Raw genomic sequence first — 15,072 nt, forward strand, 5'->3', positions numbered from 1 at the left:
GATAGGAAGGAAAGAGGGAGAGAAAGGAATGAGAGAGAAAGGGAGGGAGAGAAAGGGAATGAAAGAGGGAGAAGGGGTGAGAGATAGAAAGGATAGACAGAAAGGGAGAGAAAGGAAAGAGAGAAAGGGAGGGAGAGGAAGGAAAGAGATGAGAGAGGAAGGAGGAGACAGAAAGAGAGGAAGGAAGGAAGAGAGAAAGAAAGAGGGATGGAGAGAGAAAGGAAGGAAGAGAGAGAAAGAGGGAGGGAGAGAGAAATAGAGCGAAAGGGAGGAAGAGAGATTTTTTTTGTCCAAACTTTTTTTAGCGCCCCCCCCCCATGTTCCCCAGGATTTTGAAAATATGAAAAATGTGCCGCGGCTCCAAAAATGTTGGGAAACACTGCTTTACAGAATAACAAAGTTGGAAGGGATCTTGGTGGTCTTCTAACCCAACCCCCTGCTGAAGCAGGAGATGCTATATAACTTCAGATAAGTGGCTTCCCAGTCTCTTCTTAAAAGTCCCCAGTGATGGAGCACCCACAATTTCTTCCATTGATCAATTGTTCTCACAGTTAGCAAAATTTCTCCTTGGTTGTAGGTAGCTTCTCTCCTTGATAAGTTTCCATCTATTGCTTCTCGTCTCACCTTCTGTTGTTTTGGAGAAATAGGTTGACCCACTCTTTTTTGTGACATCCCTTCAAATATTGGAACACTGCTATCAATGTTCCAATATTTGCCCTATGTGTATTTATCAGCATTTTTCTTATGATATCTGCTTTTCTTTTGGGGGGAATATTTGTTAATTGTATTTTGAAGTTGTTTTTTAATGCTTTCACTCCTCCAGAATAGCTTTGTGAACTGATGGCTCTATAGGTTCAATGGAGGATTGGAAGGATGAGTGGAAAAATGAATGACTTGAGTAGAGGAATAATTTTTTTATTCCAAATCAGTTTTTCTTTTTGTATATCTAATACATTATTTTTGATTTTTATAATAACACATAAACACTACATAAAACACAGTGTTCAATGATGCATGCTCCCTCCACCCAGCAACATTCAAACCCCTCCACCAAAATGAGTGTGTACCTTATTTATAGCATTTTAAACCAAGGACATTATAATATTTACAAATTATAGGGTGATTCCAATTTATACTTTGGTCTTGATTTCTACTGATCATATAACCTCTAACCTTGTTCCATCATCCCATCAGTGTTCACAATTTATTTTCATTAATCACATTCATATCTATAATTTGGTTTATCTTTAGAACACACAAATCTTTCACCCAAATCAGTTTTTCTTAAAAAAATAAAATAAAATTGTGGGGTAGTAAGAAAGTTCAAGTATAGTTACAAATGAAACACATTCCATTTTCTTTTATTATGGAATATTTTATTGCCAATACATTTCTTTTAATTTTTACTCTTTCCAACTAACAGAATGCTGCAAATAAAAAATATGAAGAGGCTCAAAATGCCAGCATCTTTCACCAAAAGTTTTTCCTAATTCTTCCCAAAATTCTGCCATCCTAGAAAATTCCATCTTCAGCATTTTGCAATCAATAGAATGGAATGGAATGGAACAGAACAGAATGGAATGGAATAGACAAAGTTGGAAGGGATCATGTAGGTCATCTAGTCCAACCTGCTACTCAAGCAGGAGACCCTATACCATTTCTGACAAATGACAGTCCAGTCTCTTCTTAAAAGCTTCCAGTAGTGAAGCTCCCACAACTTCTGAAGGCAACTTCTGCTCCATTGACCGATTGTGTAATCTCTCCCAAGTTTCCTGCAAACACAGAGGTTACAGGATTCTATTCATAATAATTCATAGAATTGGGCATTTCAACAATGTAAAACTCTGTTACTATCTTTCATATATTTTGGAATAGGTGACACTTATCAGAAGACGGGGCAATGCTAATTTTAAAAAGGTCTGAATTGAAGTGCCAAGTTCCTGGCTGGTTATCTCACTTTATCTTTAACAGTTATTGGATGGGTAGACGTGGCTAGCAGATGAGGTTTGTTGAGTGTCAATGTTTACCTTGTAAAAGCCATTACCATAGCTGCTGGGCAACGTATATTCTGAAGCAGAGCAGCACAGAGTGAATTCAAATTTCAACATGAAACGAGGAAGAGAGAAACAGAAGTTCTACTTCAGAAATCTGAAATGGTCACAAAATTTGCAATGCCGAAAGATCTTCTCTCTTTTATTCTACAGTCTTTCTCACAGTGCCTAAAGAACACAATTCCTCTGAACTAGCAAGCACGCATAGCTGAGTGGTAAGGGTCTCTGCAGGATGGGGTCAAAAAATCATGTTGGCAGCTGCAGCAGTCACAAAACCCTGTGTTTTTTTGGGACAGACTGTCAAAGCCACAGAGCAGATTGCTTCTTTTTTAAAAAATCTCCCAGTGCCGATGTCTGTGATGGATACACTGGAGATTCCTCCCCAGGAAATGCTTTTGACAGTAGCAAAATCAGACATAACAATATCCAGTGATGATGGCAGATGTTATCCAATTTGCTGGTTTAATACACCCAGACATGACAATAGTGGCTGGGGGCAAATCCAACCAGTAAGGAAATAGAGGATTTATTACCTAGCAATGGGCACATAGCGATGGGCACCTAGGTGTCCTGATCTTTAATCACAGCTCTTCTCTGCCTGCTGCCTGTGACAAATTCTCACTCTCTGTTCTGAAAATTTTATGTATTTATTTATTTGTTTGTTTGTTTGTTTTATTTAGTTTGACATCTATTGCTATTGCTATTGCTATTGTTAGATTTGTATGCCGCCCTTCTCCGAAGACTTCTATGCAGGGGTGGGCAGCAGGCAGGACGGGGTTGAACACAGTTCCACCGGTGGAAATGAAGATGTTTGTGCAGCTCCAGCTGATTAGTGGCTGTCACTTCCTGGATTACTGGTCTCTTCCCCCCCCCCTTTTTTTTAATTAATATTTTTATTGATTTTTATAATATAAAACACACACAACATATGGCACCGGACCAGAATATGGCACCTTCATGGCACCGGACCAGAATATCTCCAGGACCGCCTTGTGCCGCACGAATCCCAGTGACCGGTTAGGTCCCACAGAGTTGGCCTTCTCCGGGTCCCGTTGACTAAACAATGTTGTCTGGCGGGACCCAGGGAAAGAGCCTTCTCTGTGGTGGCTCCGACCCTTTGGAATCAGCTCCCCCCAGAGATTAGGATTGCCCCCACCCTCCTTGCCTTTCGTAAACTCCTTAAAACCCACCTCTGCCATCAGGCATGGGGAATTGAAACATCTCCCCCTTGCCCATGTTGTTTTGGTGTATGATTGATTGTGTGCTTGTTTTTATATATATATTGGGGTTGCTTTTATGAACTTTTTAACCTAAAACTGTAATTTAGATTGCTAAATATTAGATTTGTTACTATGTACTGTTTTTTGCCATTGTTGTGAGCCGCCCCGAGTCTGCGGAGGGGGCGGCATATAAATCCAATAAATCTAATCTAATCTAATCTAATCTATATTACATATAACATGTGCTCAGTGATCCCACCACCAGACAATCAATCATACCCCACTACCAGTTGGGGGTATTTCTTGTATAAATCATTTAAACCCAAGAGTGAAATATTTCTTTATATATTATACAGTGATTCCAATTTGGTTCTTATAGCTTGGTCTCAGATCCTACTCGCCATATATCATCTTACCTTGTCCCATCACCCCATCAGCTGTTGCAAATCAGTTTCATTAATCGAATTCATCCTTTTATCCATAATCTCACGAATTGAATGTGATCCACCATATACCTATACCAATTTTGCATTGTCCATTTTGTCGCATCTTTCCACCCCAAGACTGTTACCACCTGAGCGCTTTCTATCACTGCTTGTTTTATTTCTCTGTATTCTCCCATCTCACTACTTTTTATTAACTTTTTACCTGGATTACTGGTCTCGGCTCGGCTTTCCTTTTTTTTCCCTGCTGCTGCTGCTGCACCTAAGCTCCTTGCTTTTTTTCTCCTTCCTGGCCTCGGACGAGCTTCCCTCTCTCCTGCCCAGCTCCCCTCCAGCCTCACACGGTCACCTGCTGCCTGAGCTGCAAGCAGAAGGCGTGGGTGGAAGTGGCGCTGGCAGCATTTATGCTTCTGGCAGCACCCGTTTGCCTAGTTACCCAGCCTGAGGCAGGGGGGCGACCCAGGAAGGAGAGCACGGGAAATGCAAAGCAAATTGTCACCCCAGCGAGCAACACTGATAAGTTTGTAAGTCGAGGAGGACTTAACAGTTCACTTGAACAATGATGATTGTTCAAGCCACTCCCACCTGATCACATGGCCAGCAAGCCCCTCCTATCCAGTCACATGACCATTAAGCCACACCCACAAAGTAAGCCACACCCACAGTGTGGCAGTAAAAATTTTGGCTGCCCATTACTGCTTCTATGCCACCCAATCCCAAAGGACTCAGAGCAGCTTACAACAATATAAAATTACAATATAAAATTACAACAACAATAAGAAGAAGTCAAAGAAAAAAAAACAATCTAATTGCTAAAACCCTAGCTAAAACTCGCATTGGGACGACTCCACAACATGAGTGCATAACATTCATCCATTATGGTATTTATACAGATGGTCAACCTAGTTGTTAATTCAGGGCCCCCACAATTGCCAGCATAGCCATGTCTTTGTGGCCTTACAAAAAGCCAGTAGGGTTGGAGCAGTACGGACATTGGGGGGGGAGTTGATTCCATAGAGTTGGGGCAACAACAGAGAAGGCTCCCCCCCAAGGTCCCGCCAGTCTACATTGCTTGGCTGACAGGACCTGGAGGAGGCCAACTCTGTATCCTCTAATTGGTCTCTCTGAGGTCTGTGGCAAGAGATGGTCCCATAGATAATCTGGCCCTAAGCCATATAGGGCTTTATAGGTAAAATCTAAGCCCTGGAATGTATTTGTACCTCTGCGAAGCCTATAATTGACAGATCTTTATTTTTATTTTAATGCAAATCTCAGAAAAGCTTTTCATCCCCTTTGAATGGATTGAGAAAATCGTTACCTTTTTCAGGTTTATCTTTATCTACATTTTGGACCTGTGCTGGAAGACACTTTAAAATGAAATATATATATATATCTATATATATAAAAGTTGGGATATGCAGGATAACTTTTTCTTTTGCTGGATCAGCAGTGAATAGATAAAAATGGGTCAAAAGGGGGAAAAAAGAAAGGGGAAAGGAAACCAGAATACCCATTAAAATGTGACTGGATTCCATTGTGAGAGGAGACAACTTGTCATGCTGACAATATCCACCTTTTTGATATGTCAGCATCCTTTATGGGGCCCAGTCGATTATTCAATTCTAAGCTCCTTGTCAGTTCAGAAATTTGTCTTGTGCACTTTCTTCTTTATTTTTTCCAATCCAAGAATCACGTAAATTTTATGATTTGCATGAAGGTTGCTCTTGGAGAGATTTCTCAAAATTATCAGGCACTACTGAAAATCAATTTATTTTATTTTATTTATTTATTCATTTGTCCAATACACAAATACATAGGAAGAAAAATAGACATGTAGTAATATATATATAAGGGTAAAGTGAACTTAGAGGAGAGGATATATGAAAGAAAGAAAATATATATGATAAGTGAGAGAAAGGAAAGACAATTGGACAGGGGACGAAAGGCACACCAGTGCACTTATGTACGCCCCTTACTGGCCTCTTAGGAACCTGGAGAGGTCAATCCTGGAGAGTCTAAGGGAGAAAAGTTGGGGGTTAGGGGTTGACACAATTGAGTCCGGCAATGAGTTCCACGCTTCGATAACTCGATTGTTGAAATCATATTTTTTACAGTCAAGTTTGGAGCGGTTAATATTAAGTTTGAATCTGTTGCGTGCTCTTGTGTTGTTGCGGTTGAAGCTGAAGTAGTCATTGACCGGTAGGACGTTGCAGCATATGATCTTGTGGGCAATACTCAAATCGTGTTTTAGGCGCCGTAGTTCTAGGCTTTCTAGGCCCAGGATTGTTAGTCTATTTTCGTAGGATATTCTGTTTCGAGTGGAGGAGTGAAGGGCTCTTCTGGTGAAATATCTTTGGACATTTTCAAGGGTGTTGATGTCTGAGATGTGGTATGGGTTCCAGACAGATGAGCAGTAGTCTAGGATGGGTCTGGCAAAAGTTTTGTAGGCTCTTGTGAGTAGTGTGAGATTGCCTGAGCAGAAGCTGGGTAGGATCAGGTTAACAACTCTAGAAGCTTTTTTGGCGATATTGTTGCAGTGGGCTTTAGCACTTAGGTCATTCGATATTAATATTCCAGGGTCTTTTACTGAGTGTGGGTTGGCAGTGAGAGATTGTTTATTCAGTTCGTATGTGCGGTTTGGATTCTTTTTGCCGATGTGGAGGGTAGAGGGTATGATTGTACCAGTTACTGTTGCATTTTAAGCTACAGTAAATGTTGTATTTGAATGAGGAGGTTTTTTTCCTATTACTGCTCCCATTCATTTACAAGTAAGGAAATGATATTAGATAAGATATTAGAACCTCTGTTTCCCGAAAAACGTCATATGAGATCTTCAGATTCTCATGAAGACCTAATGATAGTCCTCCAGATGGTCCTCCAGAGCATTTTCAGAATGTGGGCGGAATCATTCTTAATATAACAGAACAAAGAAATTATTAAATACATGAAACATAGTCATTTTAACTGCATTTTATTGCATACATGAAACTTAGTCATATTAACTGCATTTTATTAATGAATGTTTAATGTAGCCTACATTTAAATTAAATTAAATTTACCTTTCATACAACACTCTCTTTTTTGGCTTAACCTACTTTTTTGGCACAATATAAGCATGCTACTTAAACAGGTTGTCCAAAGGTGTTTTTCAAAAGGCGCTTCATTGTTTGTTATTTTTGCCATATTTTAGGTTTAGGTTAGGTTTATTGGATTTATATGCCGCCCCTCTCCGCAAACTCAGGGCGGCTCACAACAATAATAAAAAACAGTACAGTACATAATACCAAATCCAATGCCCACCCATCCAGTTCCAATTTAAATTAATAATCTCATAAAAAACAGTATATATAAAAAACAGGCACACAGTCAATCAATCAACAAAACAACATGGGCAAGGGGGAGGTGTTTTAGTTCCCCCATGCCTGACGGCAAAGGTGGGTCTTAAGGAGTTTACGAAAGGCAGGGAGGGTGGGGGCAATCCTAACCTCAGGGGGGAGCTGGTTCCAGAGGGTCGGGGCCCCCACAGAGAAGGCTCTTCCCCTGGGTCCCGCCAGATGACATTGTTTAGTCGACGGGACCCGGAGAAGGCCAACTCTGTGGGACCTAACCGGTCGCTGGGATTCGTGCGGCAAGAGGCGGTCCCGAAGATATTCTGGTCCGGTGCCATGAAGGGCTTTATAGGTCATAACCAACACTTTGAATTGTGACCGGAAACTGATCGGCAGCCAATGCAGACTGCGGAGTGTTGGAGTGATATGGGCATACTTGGAGAAGCCCATAATTGCTCTCGCAGCTGCATTCTGCACGATCTGAAGTTTCCGAACACTTTTCAAAGGTAGCCCCATGTAGAGAGCATTACAGTAGTCGAGCCTCGAGGTGATGAGGGCATGAGTGACTGTGAGCAATGACTCCCGGTCCAAATAGGGCCGCAACTGGCGCACCAGGCGAACCTGGGCAAACGCCCCCCTCGCCACAGCTGAAAGATGTTTCTCTAATGTGAGCTGCGGATCGAGGAGGACGCCCAAGTTGCGGACCCTCTCTGAGGGGGTCAATAATTCCCCCCCAGGGTAATGGACGGACAGATAGAATTGTCCTTGGGAGGCAAAACCCACAGCCACTCCGTCTTGTCTGGGTTGAGTTTGAGTTTGTTGACACCCATCCAGGCCCCAACAGCCTCCAGGCACCGGCACATCACTTCCACTGCTTCGTTGACTTCGTTGATTTTTAAACATTTATATCTTAATATTTTCAGGTGGGTTGACATCCATATATTTACATTCATATTAATATATTATATGTTATACATTATATACATAATCCTTTATATTGTTCTTTTCTTTTCCCTCCATCTCTTGCTGTTATTTTGCTTTTGTGTGTGTGTGTGTCCATTTGTAACATTTTGTTCAAGTAGAATAATAATCCGAGTCCTTTTGATCATTTAGTTCCATAGTTAATTCGTCCATTTCTGCACATTCATATATGTTGTGGTTAGCTCTGGTCCAGCTCCTGCCCCAAGGAATGTGGAGGTGGAGGTGGGGGAAACATCCACATGTCACAGGCCTGTTTTGCTCCCGATAGAGTCAACTAGTGAAGTATCTGATGATGAAGGAAGTGTGGGTGTGATGGAAGAGGGGGGTGAAATAATCCGAGTAAACGGCTTTGAGTTAAAACGCTTTATTCTTTCACAGAGAAACAACAGCCGCGGCTTACTTTCACTGCCGAATGCAATCTGACAGGAGACGCGTAAGCCCGGTAGCACAGGAAAACTTTCGCCCGGCAACAAGCGACGCCTGACAGCTCTTTAGTTTGGCGCCCAAAGCCCAGCGGCCAATCAGAGGTAAGTAAACAGTCCTGTCTGACTCTAATGACTTTTGCTTAACAATAACTCTTTAACTAAATTCCCTGGTAACAGAAACTTCTGGATTTAACATCCCTCCCCCTTCTGGTTGATTTATTACAGATGTTCACTCTGATAAATATGTAATAAATTCGTCCAAACGGGCTGGTCTTCTGGGTGCCCGCTCAGACCTTCGTGGGTCTTGGAGGACCTGGGTATCCACCGATGAAGATGGCTCTTCCGGATGGGACTGTCCAGCACCCCCATGGCTGGAGCCTTGCGGAGCTGCAGCTGCGCTGGCTTGACTAGTAAATCCAGGTAAGTCCCAGTCTATTTGTTCCTGGTTCCTAGTAGGTCTTGAGTAATTTCCTGTGGGGTGTGAAGGAGGAGAGGCCCCATTACTTATGGCAGCCATATTGTCCCTTATACTGGCAGATGCCAATCTCCCTCTAATGTGATCTATGTGCCTCTTCCAGAGGCGGCCATCACTTAGGGCAATTGTATATGTTTTTGGACCGGTTTGTTCTGTGACTATTCCACTCTCCCACAATGTGCCCTTATCAAAATTTTTAACATACACATTTTGACCGATACATACCGAGCGTTCCGGAGTGGTGACATTTACCGTTTTTAACTGGACATAGGCTGGGTGCAGCCTATCCAATGGTGACCTTAACTTCCTCCCCATCAGTAATTCAGCCGGGCTTCTATTTGTAGTCATACTTGGTGTTATATGTTGCATTAGAAGGAAAGTGTCCAGTCTGCCTTGAATTTCCCCTGGGGATGATCTTTTGATGGCCTCTTTGGCCACTCGGACATACCTTTCAGCCATCCCATTAGCCCACGCTGCGTGGACTGAGACCAAAGCATGTTTCACCCCCAACCCGGCGAGGAACATTTCAAACTCCCTCGAAGTAAATTGGGGCCCATTATCCGATACCAGAACATCTGGACACCCATGTGTCGCAAACAATTTCCGCAACACCTTTGACACTGATGTTGTTGTAGTGGACCCTAGTAACAGTATCTCCAGCCACTTGGAGTATGCATCCACCACTATTAAGAACATGTTATTGTTCACTGGCCCCGCTAGGTCGATATGTATTCTTGACCACGGGCCCCTAGGGGTGTCCCACTGTGCAGGGGTGGTTTTGGGAGGATTTGGTCTGGTCTCCTGACAGGACTTACATGTAGCAACCCAGTCCTCTATAGCCCTGTCCAGCCCTGGCCACCATAAATACCCCCTAGCCAAGGCCTTCATCCTGACCACCCCGGGGTGTCCTTGATGCAGCAGCTGCATCACTTGGGGCCTTAGGGAATGGGGGATGACTACCCTATCACCCCATAACACACATTCATGCATCACCGACAGTTCTAGCCGTTTTGTCTTAAACTCACCTACTATTGGGTCATCCCCATTGGCTGGCCATCCTTTTAGAATATAGTGAAGGACTCTTCCTAAGACAGGGTCAAGTTTTGTTTCCTTGGCTACCTCTTCTGCTGTCACGAGGGATGGATTGCCTAAGTCAATTAAGAGGACATCTCCAGCAGGGGCTGGATCTACCACCTGCTGACCCAAGGGGCAGCGGCTCAAGGCATCAGCATGATTAATTTGAGAGCCACCTTTATGCACTAGAATATAATCATAGCCAGCTAAAAATATAGCCCACCTGGACATGCGGGGGGACATGAATGGAGGGGTAGGTTTCCCAGTGGCTAATAATCCCAGCAACGGTTTGTGGTCAGTAATCAATTGGAAAGGGCGGCCCAACAAATAATTATGGAATTTTTTAACGCCGGCAACCAAAGCTAGGGCTTCTCTATCAATTTGGGCATAATTTCGTTCAGCCTGGGATAAGGTCCTTGAAAAGTAAGCTATAGGTGCCTCCTGACCATTAGGTAATATATGGGCTAGGACAGACCCCACCCCGTATGGCGAAGCGTCGCATGTGAGTCTGAGGGGTAATGTGGGACTATATTGCACGACTACACTTTGGGAAGTCAGGAGTTGTTTGACAGCAGTGAAAGATGCCTGTTCAGTATCTCCCCATTGCCATTGCGCCCCCTTGTGGAGAAGTCTATGAAGCGGCTCAGCTGCAGAGGCTTTATGCTTCAGAAAAACTGAATAGAAATTCAATAACCCTAAAAAGGCTTGCAGCTCTGCTTTACAAGTGGGGGCAGGTGCATCTCTAATGGCCCTAATTTTATCATCTGTGGGATGAATTCCTGCTGCATCGATTTTGAATCCTAGGAAATCCACAGATGGAGTTCCCCATACACACTTGTCAGGGTTCAGCCTCAGCCCTTTTGATTGTAACCTGGTCAACACCTGTCGGATTCTAGAGTGTAATTGGTCCCTTGTGTCCCCACAAATTAGAATATCATCGAAGTAAGGGACCACCCCTTTAAGCCCCCATAACAAGCGTTCCATCAGTCTCTGGAAAATACCTGGGGCTACACTAATGCCAAATTGCAGGCGTGTGCACCTGAAGGCACCTCTGTGGGTAACTATTGTCTGGGCTAAAGAAGTGGCTTCATCTACAGGAAGCTGTAGGTATGCCTGGGCAAGGTCCAGCCTTGCAAAGACCTTCCCAGACCCTAAAGTGTGCAGCAAGTGCTGCACAACTGGAATTGGATAAGAGTTGTGCTGTAATGCCTTATTCAAAGTGGATTTGTAATCAGCACACACACGCAGAGATCCATCAGGTTTAAGGGGGGTTACAATAGGTGTCTCCCAGGGAGCGTGCTCAATAGGAACCAAAATGCCTTGGGCTTGGAGTTTGTCCAATTGGGCATCTAATTTGTCAAGCAAGGGCAGAGGTACCCTTCGAGGCTTTAGTCTCAAGGGGGGAATGGCTGGGTCTAAGGAGAAGGAGATTGGGGGTCCCTTATATGTTCCCAACCCTGGTTTAAATACATCTGGAAATTCCTTCACAAAATCAGGTGTGTTAGGTGCAAAAATTTTGTGGACACCGGTGATGGCTAATCCTAGGGGAGCCATCCAATTCAAACCCAACAAAGAATGATTGGCCCCGTCCACGATTAATAGGGGCAACCTATGGTGCACATTTTTAAAAGTTATAGGGACGCTAGTAGTACCCAATACACTAATTGGGTGTCCCTGAAAGTCTTTGATGACAATATCTGAAGGCAGCAAAGAGTCTCGAGACACATCGGGTAAATAAAGTCTTAGTTTGTGCCACGGCATCAAAGTATATTTGGAGCCCGTATCCAGCTCCATGTGGCAGGGATGTTGATTTAATAGGAGAGGGACAACAATTTTATTAAGGGGAGAAGGAGTAGCTGCAGAAGCAGGGCTTGCAAGGTTACCTCTGTTGGACCATGGTCTCCTATTTCCCCGTCCTTGTTGTCGGAATGGCCGGTAGGAACGCTGGGCAGGGAACGTTGGCAGCAGATCTTGGTTCCCTGAGGTGTCATCTGGCAGGGCGGCACGGCATACAGCAGCGATGTGGCCTCGTTTGTCGCAGCGGCGGCAGAAGGCGTCCTTGAAGGGACATCTCGAACGTGCGTGTTGACCTCGGCAGCCAGCACAAGCAGGGAAGTTTTGGCGGAGTTGCCGGTTAGGGGGTCCCCGAATCAGGCAGCACTCGTCGTCCTGGGCATCAAAATCAGCGGTGTAGTAGTCCAGCGAAGAGTTGACTTGTGCGCGAGGATGTGCAGTGAGTTTGCATACCGTTGACAGCTTGTCATTCGATTTCAATTCAGCGGCAGCAGACTCTGCCACTTCAGCCGTCTGGGCAGCTTTGATCACATCTTGCAGGGTCGAATCTTCCGTTGCTAATAGCTTATTTCGGATGGAGACATTCTTCATTCCGAAGATAATGGCATCTGTCAACCTCGCCTCAGGGTTATCAAATTGACATTTTGCCAATATGGTCCTGAGGCGAGTTGCGAACTGGTTAATTGTTTCCCCTTCGGCTTGTGCCGTGCGGGAAAACTGGTGCCGGTAAACCCTAGCGGGCTTAGTTGGTTTGAAATGGGAGGCTAATTTTTCTTTCAGAATTTGCCACGAGACGGAATTGGCAGGCTCTGGGTCTGTCAGGGTGCCCGCCAGCTCAAAAATTTGAGTGCCGCAATAGTTTAGGAATAAAGCTCTTTTGCGGCTGTCAGTGGCATCTTGCATGCCGGCTGCTTCCAAAAAAATTTCAAATTTTGCCATATAGGCAGTCCAGGTTGACCGTTCAGGGTCAAAAAGCTCTGGCGGCTGAATGATTGACGGGGTAGACATAATGATTCAAGGAGAAAAAGCAGTCCTCAAGACCCTCGTCGCCAATGAAATAATCCGAGTAAACGGCTTTGAGTTAAAACGCTTTATTCTTTCACAGAGAAACAACAGCCGCGGCTTACTTTCACTGCCGAATGCAATCTGACAGGAGACGCGTAAGCCCGGTAGCACAGGAAAACTTTCGCCCGGCAACAAGCGACGCCTGACAGCTCTTTAGTTTGGCGCCCAAAGCCCAGCGGCCAATCAGAGGTAAGTAAACAGTCCTGTCTGACTCTAATGACTTTTGCTTAACAATAACTCTTTAACTAAATTCCCTGGTAACAGAAACTTCTGGATTTAACAGGGGGCTTGGCTGACAGCCCAGGAAGCGATCAATCTTCCTTATCTTCCTTATTTTCTTTGGATTCAGATGAGGAAAGTATGACAGACACACGCATGCATAGAGCTATGCATAGAAGAGAACAACTTAAGACATATTACAGGAGATAAGAGAGGCCACCTGTGTTTGGGTGGGGCTCCAGTAATTAGAGCTGCTGATAAAATAGCAACGTGCTGGCTTGGCCATTGTGGAAGATTATCTGATAGTAGTTTGTCAAGGTGAATTGTTGTTTCCTGATTGTATTCAAGACTGTGTTTGGATTCCTGGACTTTGGATTATACTTCATTGTGAGTGTTTATCACTGTTTGGACAACAGTATCTGTGACCCAATTTCACAGTTACTGAGTTAATAATTGGACTTCCTTCTTGTATTGTATTTCAACTGTGCCCTATTGCTGCAAGAAATCCCTTTGAAGTTTAAAAGGGAGTTTTTTTCTTCTCTTATGTTGATAAAGAACATTTATTTGCCTTCTATCTTGTGTGTGTGTCTGCTTGGACTAATTAACCTGTAATTAAGGACGGTTGGCACACGCAGGCAGAACACATTTTTTTTTTTTTATTATCTCCTTATCACCAGGTATCTATGGGTCTTTCCATTTTTGTGTGCTTCGGGGGGTTTATATTTATATTTTATATTTATTTGTATTCTTAGCAGTCATCTAGTCAATAGCACTGTGAATGTCAATTGGTCACTCTCAGAGAGCTGAGGACCAATCTTCAGACTGCTAAAACCCAAATGACTTGTAAGTATAAATCCTTCCATTTCCCACCATTCTGTCAGAACTGAAAAAGCTTCTTGGATGAGAAGTGAAACGTCTTGAAAGGGGGGGGGGATTAAGAAAGTCCTGTTGTCTTTTGAAAAGCACCTTTTGGTCAAACAGCAAGTGTTAATTGCCAATAGTCCTGTATGAGGCAATTTAGATTGGCCTCAGTCCCATGGGATGATGGGATTCTTTGTCAAAGGAAAGAAGCAATTCAATTAGGCACTTAGTATCACTTTGCCATCAATTATCTCTTACATCTTTCTGCCCTGATTTGTAAAATTTAGAAAATGATTTTGTGAAAATGCCAGGGAACTACAAAAGCCTCTTCTGATATTTTCTGTACTCATCTCTTCATGCTTATAGCACTTAGCCTAGGGGTGTCAAACTCAATTTCATTGAGGGCAATATTGGGGCTGTGGTTGACCTTGGGGGACTGGTTGACTGGGTGGGTGTGGCCAAGTGGTGGGTGTGGCCAAGTGGTGGGTGGGGCCAAGTGGTGGGTGGGGCCAAGTGGGTGGAAATGGCTAACTTGATGCCACTCCCAAACTGCTAGCATGTTTACTCTTCTCATTGGATAGATCGGGCCAAAGCCAGGCTGGCCTGATCTTTCCTTTTCACATTGGATAGACCAAGACAGCCCCATGGGCCAGATCTAACCACATCACAGGCCTTGAGTTTGACACCCCTGACCTAGACTCATATACCGTTTCACCTTGCTTTACAGACCTCTCTAAGTTATTTACAGAGTCAGTCTATTGCCCTCAACAATCTCAGTCTTCATTTTACTGTCTTTTGCAAGGCTGAGTCAACCTTGAGCCAGTCAGGATCAAACTGCTGGCAGTCAGCAGAATTAGCCTGTAATACTGTATTCTAACCACTATGCTGCCACAGCTCTTATACTGTACATGTGCTGATGGATTCTTAAGGAAGGGGGTTGTCTCATTTTTTTCATTGTTTGACCTTGTAAAAACTGGCATCTCTTCTGTCTTTTGCAAGTCATGACAGAAACTGAAAGCAGAGTTTATGAAGCAATATAGTCACTTTGCTCTTAGAAATGAGAGGGCTGCTTTGCTTTATGAAGTAACTTCAAGGAGATGTCATATTCAATATTTCCTTTAAGTGGAGCATCCTG

At 43.7% G+C, this 15,072-nt stretch overlaps 2 long non-coding RNA genes across 2 annotated transcripts; one reads left to right on the top strand and one right to left on the bottom strand.

Annotated features, from left to right (window-relative positions):
* Positions 1-8,372: 8,372 nt before the first annotated feature.
* LOC139168374 (uncharacterized) lies at positions 8,373-12,127 on the bottom strand. The gene is made up of 2 exons (XR_011559281.1): positions 11,882-12,127; positions 8,373-8,920 (listed from the first exon to the last, which is right to left on the bottom strand). It is a non-coding gene; the product is annotated as an uncharacterized lncRNA (long non-coding RNA).
* On the top strand, positions 8,375-12,996 carry LOC139168373 (uncharacterized). Its single transcript, XR_011559280.1, has 3 exons — positions 8,375-8,551; positions 8,675-8,869; positions 12,898-12,996. It is a non-coding gene; the product is annotated as an uncharacterized lncRNA (long non-coding RNA).
* Positions 12,997-15,072: the final 2,076 nt, after the last annotated feature.

The sequence above is a fragment of the Erythrolamprus reginae genome, chromosome 5 (assembly GCF_031021105.1).
Source record: "Erythrolamprus reginae isolate rEryReg1 chromosome 5, rEryReg1.hap1, whole genome shotgun sequence".
NCBI lineage: Eukaryota > Metazoa > Chordata > Lepidosauria > Squamata > Dipsadidae > Erythrolamprus > Erythrolamprus reginae.